Below are 13,496 nucleotides of genomic sequence, written 5' to 3' on the forward strand. Positions count from 1 at the left end.
AGAAAACAAAGAAAATTTCTGAGTTAAGAAGCAAAGTCAAAGAATTTTCAAATCTTGTTGAACACCAAAATGAATCTCATGCGTCTTTCATAAAGAATAAAGAGTTGAAAATTGAGGAGTTAGAAAAGGACTTGAAAGACAAAGTTGAAATTATCTGTAAATTTACTGAAGGACAAAACAATTTTGAAAAGCTCTTAGGATCTCAAAGAAATTCTCTAGATAAAGAAGGGCTCGGTTTTAATGGTAATGAAAATATAAGGAAAAAACAACTTTACATGGGGTATTTCACAAAAGAATCAAAGTCATTTGTTCCAACTAAGAATCATTATAGATATACTACATGCTTTAAATGTAGAAGGTTGGGTCACATACAATTTGACTGCCCTTTCAAAAATAAAGATGTAAAAATTAAGAAAGTATGGAAGGTGAAAGGTCAATCTAGCACTAACCCCCCTGGACCCAAGACAATCTGGGTACCAAAGCTAGTTGTTTAATTGTGTCTTGCAGATTTGCTTAAGATCCACATCTTCAAAAGATAGATGGTATATGGATAGCGGATGCTCACACCACATGACCGGAGACAAATCAAAATTCACATCCTTCACACTCAAGGAAGGGTTTGTTACTTTTGGAGATAATGCTAAGGGAAGGATCATAGGTGTCGGTAAAGTCAGTAATGATTCCTCACTCATTATTGATGATGTTTTATTAGTTGAAGGTCTAAAGTACAATTTAGTGAGCATAAGTCAACTATGTGATAAAGGCTACAAAGTATCATGTGAACATGACAAGTGCATAGTTGAAGACAAAACTAATAATAAGATATTGTTCATTGCTAAGCGACATGAAAACGTATACACCACAAGTTTTTATAACCTAACTTCACAAAGTGTAACATGCTTATCTGCTATGAATGAAATAAGTTGGATTTGACATAGGAGACTAGGACACGCAAACATGGATTTAATTTCAAAATTAGTTAAGAAAGAATTAGTTAAGGGACTGCCCAATACAAAATTTGTGAAAGATAAAATTTGTGATGCATGCCAACTAGGAAAAAAAGCAAGAACAAACTTTAAGAAGAAGAAAGAGATCTCCACTACTAGGTCACTTCAAATTCTACACTTAGACTTATTTGGACAAAACCAAATTCAGAGTTTAGGAGGAAAATCATACGTTTTTGTCATTGTTGATGACTTCTCAAGATACACATGGGTATTGTTCTTAGGTCATAAAGATGAAGCATGTGAAAATTTTATAAACCTATGCAAGAGAGTACAAAATGAAAAGGGATACACAATTACCAAAATTCGAAGTGATAGGGGTAGGGAGTTTAAAAATCAAGGCATGGAAGACTATTGCAACTTATTAGGAATTGCCCATAATTTTTCAACTCCTAGAACACCACAACAAAATGGCATAGTTGAAAGAAAGAATGGATCTATACAAGAAATGGCCAGAACTATGCGTAACGAACATAGATTACCCAAATACTTCTGGGCCGAGGCAGTGAATACCATGCTATGTACTAAATAGGGTTCTAATTAGACCATCACTTTATAAGACTCCTTATGAGTTATGGAATGGCCATAGACCAAACATATCATATTTTCATGTTTTTGGTTGTAAGTGTTTTGTGCTTCGAGACAATGAGCATTTAGGAAAATTCGATGTAAAATCTGATAAAGGTATCTTCCTAGGGTATGCCTTAGATAGTAAAGCCTTTAGAGTGTATAATAAATGAACATTGACGGTCATAGAATCTATTCATGTAGTGTTTGATGAGACAAATCCCTTCTCCAAAAGAATTGATGAAGATGAACCTGAATTAAACAATGAACTAAAAGAACTATCAATTGAGAATGATTCAGAAAAGAAAATTGAACTTAGAGAACCATCCATTGAAATTGAAGAAATTACAACTGATGTAAATGCACCAACTAGAGAATGGAAATACATAAAGAATCATCCCATAGATCAAATAATAGGTGAACCACTACGAGGAGTATCCACTCGCTCCTCTCTTAGGAACATGATGAGTCATGATCACAAGAAGAACCTAAGAATGTGAGTGAAACTATAGAGGATGAATCTTGGATGCTATCCATGCAAGAGGAATTAAATCAATTTGAAAGAAATAGAGTATGGACTTTAGTTCCTAGACCAGAGGATAAGTCAATCATAGGGACCAAATGGATATATAAGAATAAGAAAGATGAAAATGGAATAGTTGTGAGAAATAAGGCTAGATTAGTAGCTCAGGGATATAACCAAGAAGAAGGTATAGATTTTGATGAAACATTTGCCCCAGTAGCTAGGATGGAAGCCATACGAATGTTATTAGCATACGCAGCGTTTAAAGATTTCAAGCTATCAAATGGACATGAAAAACGCATTTTTAAATGGCAACATAAATGAGGAAGTGTATGTAGAACAACCCCCTGGGTTTGAAAACCTTAAGAACTCAGATCATGTTTATAAACTAACAAAGACCTTGTACGGTTTAAAGCAAGCTCCTAGAGCTTGGTATGAAAGGCTAAGCGGATTTCTATTAGAAAATGGATTTATAAGAGGAAAGATAGATACAACCCTATTTATAAATACTAAGAAAGATGATATTCTCCTAGTGCAAGTATATGTAGATGACATCATCTTTGGCGCTACCGATAAAGAATTGTGTAATGAATTTGCCAATACAATACAAAATGAATTTGAGATGAGCATGATGGGTGAACTAAATTTCTTCCTAGGACTTCAGATTAAACAAGCAAATCATGGAATTTTCATAAATCAATCAAAGTATATTAGAGACCCACTCAAAAAATTTAACATGGAAGACGGAAAAATACTAGGTACATCTATGAGCACTTCATTGAAATTAGATAAAGATGAACAAGGTATACCAGTAGATGTCAAACTATATCATGGAATGATAGGTAGCTTGTTATACCAGACTGTAACACCCGAACCCCAAAGGGCCTGGGATATTAACTTTTTACTAGTGATTTACAGCGGAAGCAAAATAAACTCAATTTTTATTAAACTAGAGTGCTAATTATCCATATTACAATCATTTATTTCAAAAAAAGAAAAATTTCACAAACATAAATATCTGAAACCATACTAATATTTCTAATAAATCTTTATTTTTTTCTAATCCCCACCCGCATGCTTGCTAAGCCTGATTTCCAACATATCCTTCAGAGTTATCTGAAATAAAATATGATTGGAGTGAGACGACGCTCAGTAAGTAAATAAGATTATTATTAGTGTGTGGCCAAAATGAGCTTTTAAAGAATTTCATAAAAAAATATTTAATACTATAACTTCAAGACTGCTTTTAGAATAAACATAAATTTAAAAATTTCTACATAAAACTTTTGTCATCTATTTCAATCGTAAATTTTTACAATCATATACTATAACTGCTAAATTAAACTTTTAACTTTAAAACTGTAAAAATATTTAATGATAAACATATATATACTTTTCCTTATACGTTTTCCTTAGATTGTCATTTAAGCACTAAAATGATCCTTTTCACGTAAACTTACACTTTTCCTTTAAATCATCAATAACTTTGTACATGTAATTAAATATGTATAAACATATATTATAAAAACCACCCTTAGGCCCATTTGCCGTAAGTCATGTTTACTCCCATGACTGGGTTGTGCGGTCCGAAGACTGGACTTAGCTGGCTGGTCGACCAAACTAAATCAGCGTACGTAAACTTTAAGTGAGATTTTCCTTATTAAGTCCTGGTCCGGAACCAGGTGTGCACTCAGGAGAAATCCACTAACATAAATAACCACTCTGTAAACAGTGTGGGTGCACTCTGATCCGTATAAACTTTAAGCTGCGGTACCGAGCATCTGTAACTTTGAATTTTCGTTGCCATAATTTTTATTAAAATCATCTTATTATAATTTATGCAATTTAAAATAATATCATGAAAATCTCATCTTTACTCATATTTTCATAAAAATGTAACGTATAAATAAACTCATGCCACACAATTTTTGTATTAAAAATATATATAATTTTATTTTTAAATAGAAATAAATGCTGAAAATTTACCCGAGGGGATTAGAACATTTATTAACCCAAAAATAGATGCAAGTATATTAAAGATAGAACTGGTATAATTAAATACGCGTAAAAATAAACTCATGGAAATTTTGTAGAACTAATTAACATAATTGAAATTTACTTATAAAATAAATTCGAGTATGAATTTTAAATAAAAAAAACTAACATAATCAAAATTTACTTACCTTCTTCTTTTACCGTGTGCTACGAACACAAAAACTATCTTTAAGCAATGAGATCGGAAAGAGTTGGTGAGTGAGAACTTACTCAAAATTCCCTCTCCACCACAAATTCTTTCATTCACTAATCCTTCTCTTCCTTGGAAAATTGTTGTGAAAAATGAAGATTGAGAGCTCCCTATTTATAGGAAAATTTTGGGGAAGAAATGAAATTTATAAAAGTGTGGGGAGATGGGTGAAATTATAATTTTTAAAAATTAAAGAATGGGCAAGGGATGGGCAAGGTATGGGTTGAGTATGGGATGGGGATGAAGGCCATGTGGGAGTGCTTGCCACCATTCCCATTAAATAAATTTTTAATTAATCACTTACCTAATTAATTAATCAATTAGTTAATTAATTATTTTATTATTTTATTATTTTTCTTAATCATTATTATCATTATTATTATCATTGTTATTACTTTTAAATTATTTTTAGTATTTATTTATTTTATTATTTATTTTTGAACAAGAATTAAATTTAAATTTTGAAAACTCATGTGGGCCCCACATGGTCTTGTGGCCCCACACAACTTCGAGACCCGAATGGATTATACGTAACCCGAATAACTCTTATACGATTTTATGCATCCTACATAACTTTGAGACTCGTGTAAACCTCCATATGGCTTCGAGACTCATGTGGGCCCCACACAGTCTTGTGGGCCCCGCATAGGATACCTATATTATTATTATTTTATCATATATTTCTACAAATTACATCAGTCAAAATATTATTTTATGTACTTATTTATGTATATAAACAGTGTCTTGTGACTCCGGGACTTATGTGGACCCCACATAGTCTTGTGGGCCCCACATATGATACCTATATTATTATCATCTTATTATGTATTTCTACAAATTATGTCTGTCAAAACACTATTTTATGTATATATACTTATTTACGTATACCAACAGTGTCTATCCTGTTTATCCTATGAAATTCCATTTTGATCAGGCCGACCTCCAGGGAGTGACTGAGCCGCAATGGTCTCTGAGCACTCGCTTAGACAAGGTCTTTCTTAGGCATCAAACATGGAATCAAGGATCCTACAAAAAAATACTTCTGTATTGATATTAACTTAATGACCATTTTTATTATTTTATTATTATTGTACTTTAATTATATATATATATATATATATATATTTTTTTTTGGGTCATCACACAGACTGCCAGTAAACCAGATATAATGTTTAGCGTATGTTTGTGCGCAAGATTTCAGTCTGCTCCAAAAAAGTCTCACTTGCTAGCTGTTAAACGTATACTTAGATATTTGATAGGAACCGTGGACATTGGGTTATGGTATCCTAAGCACACATCATTTGAGATTCTTAGTTATTCAGATGCTGATTATACTGGTAGTAAAGTGGATAGGAAGAGCACTAGTGGTACTTGTCACTTCTTAGGACACTCCTTGGTCTCTTGGTTTTCCAAGAAACAAAATTCAGTTGCTCTTTCCACAGCTGAAGCTGAATACATAGCGGCAGGTAATTATTGTGCTCAAACGCTTTACATGAAGCAACAATTGAAGGATTTTGGATTAAGCTATGAAACAATTCCCATAAGATGCGATAATACGAGTGTAATAAATATCTCAAAGAATCCCATATTACATTCACAAACTAAGCACATAGAAATACGACATCACTTTCTTTGTGACCATGTACAAAAAGGGGATGTAAGACTTGAGTTTGTATGCACGGATGAACAATGGGCCGATATATTCATGAAACCACTTGCGGAGGATAGATTTATACAAATTAGACGTGAATTAGGTCTCATGCATAGTCAAGAGGTTGCTTAAAATCATGATTAAATGATATAATTCAGAGGGAGCAACATCTCTTACGACTTAATCACTTGAAAGTGCATATTATTAATATTATTAATATTTGGTATCAACATTTGGATACATTCAAAACCTTAAGATCTCTAAGGGGAAAAGAACATAAGGTTGCATCTACTCATGCTTTATTTGTTTACACCTTTTCATCAATGTCAAAAGGGGGAAAAAATCTGGAAAAGCAAAAATAATAAAATGGAAGCAAAGAGTCTTGGTAAAACTAAGTTGCCAAGGGTGAAACTAATTTGCAAAGGGTGAGATATTAAAAGGGAGAAATCTAGCATATTACATTCATTATGAGCATATTTCATATTTCATTCATTATGAGCATATATATTTCATTTGGATTCCGGATAAACACTTTGTGTATGAACATGAACATATTGTCATTCATTGAATATTTGATGCATTAATTGAGGGGCAGCCTTGTTAGGCGTAACCCATTATATATATTTTTGCTCATGGATTTGTCATCATAAAAAAAGAGGGAGATTGTTGACTCTATGAGTCCAATCTTGTTTTGATAATGACAAATCACTTGATATTTGATCTGTGCATTGAGTTTGTGAACAGGACTTACACTATCCATGCATGGAAAGTTAACAAATCTAGGCAAGATCCATGGAACTCAAAGAGTACAGGAATCAAGATGCAAGCGGCAAGGTTCAAGAATATCTTGAGAAAGGGTATTTAGAACTCATGTATTAACATTTTCGTATGATTTAATTTGAGGCTCATTATAACTTAGAATGGTTTTAGGATTCATGCATTTCATGTACATCATTAAAATACTCTCATGGACCTTGAAATTGTTTTCAAAATCATGAAAAATATATTTTATGAAAGACCCAACAAAAGGAGCCAAGTAGATTTTTTAGTTAGAAATGAAAATTTGAGAAAATGGAGACTTCGGTCACCTGAACTCAAACCTCAGTTGCCTGAAGAATTTCTTCGGTTGCCTGAAGATTAAGTTCAATCGCCTAAAGAATTAAATGGAGAAGACAGAACCTAGTCGAAGCTCTTCGGTCGCCTGACCTTGGAACCTCGGGCACCTGAAGTTGACACTTCAGGAGCCTGAAGTCGAGTTCAGTTGCCTGAACTCGCGTGAAAGCCTAAAAATCAGTTCTTTATTAAAAAGACACACGAAGTATCTTATTGATCCAACGGCTGAGATTAATTTTAAGGGTAATATAATACATATTATGAATATCTAAACCCAAGAACACAAGCAAAGAGACACAACAAGAAAGATATACATCTCATTGCAAGACTTGAACCCTAGAGCCGATTTTCTGCACTTCAATCTTCTTCCATCTTCATTGGGAAAATCTCTACTGAAATCAAAAGGGCATTCATTCATCCAACTAACTTTAATCCAGTATTAAGGTTTGATCTGTCAAGTTTTTACTTTTCAAGAACCTCTCATCTCTTTACGTGTTTATCATTAAAAAGAGGTTTTGATCTTGAGTGTGTATTCACATATAAAAACTGATTTTCGAAAAGATCATGTTTTGAGAAAAACTTGTTAGCTTGGTTGATTGATTTGCGATTCAAGAAGTACATAAACACATATTCATATATATTGTTCATTGGGCTTCTTATTGAAAAACCTACTTTGATTAAAATATTGGAACTTGAAGGAAAACTTTGTGATTTTTGATTGAGTTGTATTCAAGTCAATTTTTTGTTAAATAGCTCACTTTAAATGTACTTGTGCATCTTTACAAAGTGAATCAAGAACTCTAGTGGACTCCAAAGCATTCCAAATATATTTTCACTTGGGAGTTTTGATTAAATACAAATTTGTGTGTTGCCACATATCATGCATCAAACGATTCTATCGTTTTTCATACATTCTTTAGCTTCAAGTTATATCATATGTTAATGTACTAGGAAATTGAATTGTACTCACACGCTTTTGTTAGAAGCATTATTTTGAGTGTTATTTTCATATTTCATTGTAAACACGGTTCGGGTTGTGAACCGGGTGTGAGTAGAAAGTTGTACCTCTTGTGAGCAACGGATAAGGAGGGAGTTGTACCTCTTGTAAGTAGCGGTTTGTAAGGGAAGCTCTATCTCACTTTAAGGAGCAGGGTTTTTAGTGAATCCTTGAGTGGTTACTCAAGGCGAGGACGTAGGCCAAGTCGGCTGAACCTCGTAAAATCGCATTTGTCTTCTCTCTTCCTTTTACTCTTTATTTTCCACGCTATATTTAAATTGAGTATATTGCATGCATAGATAGGATTGCCACACTCACACATAATTGAGCAACTAGAAGTAGTTGATAAACTTATAAGAAGTGTGTAAAAAGAAATTAAGTGGATTATTTTTTTAATATCCAATTCACCCCCCCTCTTGGGATTACACCTTAATCAATAGATACACTAATGGCATATGAAGTAAAGCTTGACGACCCTGAAGATCATTTTTATTGTATTTCATTATTATTTAATTCGGGTCTGTAATATTTAAGTAGGGAAAGTCTGTAATATTTAATGCATAGCATGCCTGTAAGAATTACAAAGCTCAAAGACTTTAGAACAACTTTAGGTCCCTACACAAAATCATGACCTTAGAAAGACCTTAAGGATAGGTTGACCGATGCTGAATTTTTTTGGTGTCCTAAAGAAGACCTAGACTGACCTTTGGACTCCCTATAATTTTTAAAAATATGCCCTGTAGTCTTAAACATTAATTATTATATGAATAGGGTTAATATAATAAGGGACTTTGAATCGAAATGTATGAAAAATACATGTTCAGTGATCGAACTTAAAAGAAAAATTTCTCACGATTGACTGAATTGGCCTGAGTCAACAGTTTGACCATAGCACGGTCGATCGAACCCTGCCTAGTTCAAATCACCCGATCGACCAAACTCTCTCCTAGTCAAAAGTTTGACCTCACGGTCAACCACACCTATTGCTTAAGCAAACCACTTGGTTGACCGAGTTCCCACGTGTATTTGGCCAACTACCCGATTGACCGAACCACTTAGTTCAAAATCACCTGGTCGACTGAACCGCGAAAAAATGAAAAATCACCTTTGGGAACCCTATTCTGGTCGACCGAACTTTTAGTTCAAATTTTACTTGGTCGACTGAACTTCGTCACTTGGTCAACCGAAGCTTACTTTTAGTTGACCGGTGCTCTCAGGTTGCCATATTATTTTTACTATGGTTAAAATTTTTAAACGGGGTTAATTGTGTTAAAATGGTTTAAAATAATCCTAATATAACCATATATGTCCCCAACAGCTATAATTCTTTCCCTTTCTATATATAGCCTTTCATTTGAAAAATTAAAGGGTGATTAGGGTTTTAGATTAGTGAAAAATTCTCTGAAAAATTTTATTGGCCAAAATCTTCCCCAATTTCATATTCTTCACACTAAAAGCCATATACTCTTCCATTGATGATTCTATTGCAAAACCCTTTTGAGAGAGAGTATTTTGAGTTGTTCCATATAGTTCCTACATGCTTATACTCTCATATAAGTGCATTGATTTTTGATTTTAGTGAGAGTAAGCCTTAGAGGTGTTCACGGTGATTTAATTCATAAATTCATTTGTGGGAAACCTTCTTAAGCTTGTGAGGCTTTGCATTCTCATTGCAAGACTCAAAAGCTTGTCTTGTGTTGTGAAGAAAAATATTTTTGACAAAACTTACTTTTCAAAAATATTCTTTGTGCTTGAGCTTTTGAAAATCTTGTTTGAGATATTTGATTTTCATATTGAAGGTTAAGTAAGGATTTCTCCAACGATTTAATTTGATAAATCTTATGTGTGAAAAATCCTATAACTAAGTGGGTCTTTGCATTATTATTGCAAGACTCATTTGGGCTTGTATTTTGTGCGTGCAAAAATATTTTTAATAGATTATTTTTAAATATCTCCTCGTGATTGATTATTGAGAAAGTATTTTTCAGAGATATTTAGGATACGTTTGGTAGTAATCTTTGAAACCCTAAGTTTGTGATTGAGATATAGTGATACATAGTTTCAAAGATAATTGTAGAATACATTCTTGTGCTTGATTAGATAAAGTCATTATTTTGAATGTTGATTGCACAAATAGAGCACTGAGCTTATAGTTCATACATCATTGAGGTGCATTGATTAAATTGAGCTTATTGGTACATATCAACTTAGTGTAAGAAGAATTTCCTTGTACGCAAAATTTTATACACATTTGTTGTATTCTAGGCACGGGCCTGAAGAGGGAGACTAGCCCTGGTAGATAGTCCTGGATTGGCTTAGACCCGGTTTGGAAAGTTAGGTGTGCCATCCTAGTAAGGTGTGTTGGTTGAGATCAACCCCTTGAATTAACCTGGTTGTAACCAGTGCCGCTCCACCCGTCAAGTGAGCGTTAGTGGAATTTTCGGGCTTGCGAGCTAGAGGCAGAGACGTAGGCACATTTGGTCAAACCCCGATAACATATCGTGTGTGCATTTTATTTTTCCTTAATTTATTTTTCGCATGTGCATGTTATATTGAATGTCACACATGATTTAATTTTCGAACGTTATATTTATCTGCGCATTTGGAACTGTATAGACAGAACTTATGTTCTGAATACACTACTGTTAGATTAGCTAAATCGAGGAATAAATTTTAAAATTCCAATTCCCCCCCCCCCCCTCTTGGGAATACACCAAAGCTAACAGTTTCTGCCGTATGTTGCCCTTTTGGATTTGACTAAGGCTGCAAAGGAAATTTACCTCACTCTTGGATTGTCAGAGAACTAGTGAATCTAGTGATTTTACTTGTTATCTCCTTATTCTCTTCCACCACCTGTGTAAAGACAAATTCAAATTTTTTGTTCGTCTTATTCTGTACCTCCATAAATGCATGTAAAGTGTTTTCCAAAGAGGATCTTGCAAGTTGAGCATTATATTGGAGTGGAGGATAAGATCAATGTGATGGTGTCTCGGGTTTCCAATTGTTGTGGTTGGATGGTGCAGGCTGATTGGAATTAGACTTCCAACTAAAATTGGGATGGCTTCTCCAACCAGGGTTGTAAGTGTTGGAGTACGGCAAGTATATATATATATATATCTTAGGATCCTTCAGGTAGAAGTAAATCTGCCTCCACCCCCCCCCCTCTGTCTCCTCATCCCCTTTCTCCCACTCTCCTCCATTTCATCTCTGATATTCGGCCGATTGAAATCTGAAAATACTGTTGGACTCTGTTTGCCGCAACCGACACTTCTACTGGAGCGGATTTGTTGTCGGAGCGATGTAGGTATATCTTTTGGGGTAAAGCCAATTCTCAAACTTACCTCAATTTTTCTTTAACTATAAGCCCAATTAACAAATGAAAATTTGGAGAAGACTCGTGGGGAGATTCTCTACAATCTAGTTGGGGTGAGTTTTCGAATTGGAGCCCCGGGGCACCAATCCTAAATCAGGGGTAAGTTTAATAATTTAGGCTTTATTAGCCTATTTAGGGTATTCAAAACTTAGGGGAATTTTATAGAAAGTTACTCTAGGGATTGTGATGAGTAATGTAGTGAAATTTGAATTTCAAGGTTTCAGGGGTTTTTGAATGCCTTAGGCGTAGGCTGAGGTGTTATCGGGTTTTTCAAGAATCAGGTAAGAGGATTAAGTTAAGTCAGTAATTTTATGAAATTTGAATCAATTTAATTGTTATGTTTATACCAATATATTTATTTATTTGTGATTTAAAGGTTATTTTGAAAACCAGCCATTCGAAATGGATTTTACAAACCTAGAATATATGGTATGGTATTTTTGAATAAAACAAACGGTGGAAAGCTTGTTTGTTTATATGGATATATTAAAATGTGAAAAATTGTATGGCAGATGATTTAATTTGTATAGATTATTGTATATCTAGATTTGAGGTTTTGAAATACTGGAATTGTTGTGAAAAATACCGGAACTCCTCGTGAAAAGTACAGGACTTTGATTTGACAGCAGAGGGCCAGGGTTTTGTTTAAACTACTTTGAGTCGGGTTGTATTTTGTGGCTGGAGGCCAGGTTTTGGAATAATAGGGAATATATGTGAATTGATGTTTTAAATGGTGATTTCTATTATCTAAATTGCATGATATGCATTAGGAACCCTGTGGACCAATGTATTGTGAGCACGGTACCGTTGCTAGAGATTTGTTATGTGGCCATGTGCGCCCACACCTATGCTGAGAGGTGTAGGGTGGCCTTATCCGATTTGCCTACGTGAGGTGAATGCACCCTTGGGTGAGGGCAATCAGACCAGTAGTTGGAGCTGCATAGACCCGCGGAGTATGTTAGCGAAGAGTACAGATGACTATTGTCTAAGTGGATCCCCCAGGATAATAGTCTAGCCTTCAGGCTGTACAACTCGGGCCATGGGGAAGTAAATGGCATGTTTGTCACAGGGAGTGTCTTATATTCATATTTGTTAATTTATGTTAATCTGGTTAATTAATAAGATAACTTCGAGGGCTTACAGAGAAAGGTGAGTGCCCTGGTAGTAGTAATGGTACTAGAGCAGAGGGAGGCTACTTGTATGGGTGGGTAATCTTCCCTATCATCGACTAATTGTGTGTGTGAGTGTAAAAAAAGAATGTTTTCATAAATGTGTTTATCTACTTAGTGAACTGGTTATTTTTTGTACACTAAATGCATGCTGGCCACACACTAACATTAACTTAGTCTTTCCCTTATTGAGTTGTGCCTCACCCCTACTTTACAAACTATATTTTCAGGAAATCCTAGAGATTGGGTCTAGCGGGCTAGAGGAGCCGGGCTAGAGGTGTAAATTTATGTAGGTGGTGTGTAGATAGAGATTTTTTTTTATAGTTTTATAAGATGTAATTATGTGGAAATGAATATATTTCTATATAAAGATAGTTAGAACTCTGGTAATGTAATTTGAGGATTTTGTATTTTATTTTCGCTACATATGTATGTTTTATATATGGTGAACAAGGTATTAGGTACACAGACGTCACTAAAGTAGCACTCTGGGCCCACGTGGTCTATTCGAGGAGCCCTGAGGAGCATGAAGCTCATCTGAGACTAGTACTTCAGGTGCTCAGGGAACAGAAGTTATTTGCTAAACTTAAGAAATGTGAATTCTGATTAGAGCAGGTTGCATTTCTAGGTCATGTGGTATCCAAGGAAAGGATTTCAATGGATCCGAGCAAAGTAAACGCTATAGTTGATTGGGCAAGGTCAAAGAATGTGCAGGAAGTCAAAAGTTTTCTAGGTCTTGTTGGATACTACCACCGATTGGTGGAGGGGTTCTCCCGATTATCAGGGTCTTTGACACGACTCACGAGGAAGAATTTGAAGTTTGATAGGACCGATGAATATGAGCAGAGCTTCTA

This window comes from Malania oleifera, chromosome 7 (genome assembly GCF_029873635.1).
Source record: "Malania oleifera isolate guangnan ecotype guangnan chromosome 7, ASM2987363v1, whole genome shotgun sequence".
Classification (NCBI taxonomy): domain Eukaryota; kingdom Viridiplantae; phylum Streptophyta; class Magnoliopsida; order Santalales; family Ximeniaceae; genus Malania; species Malania oleifera.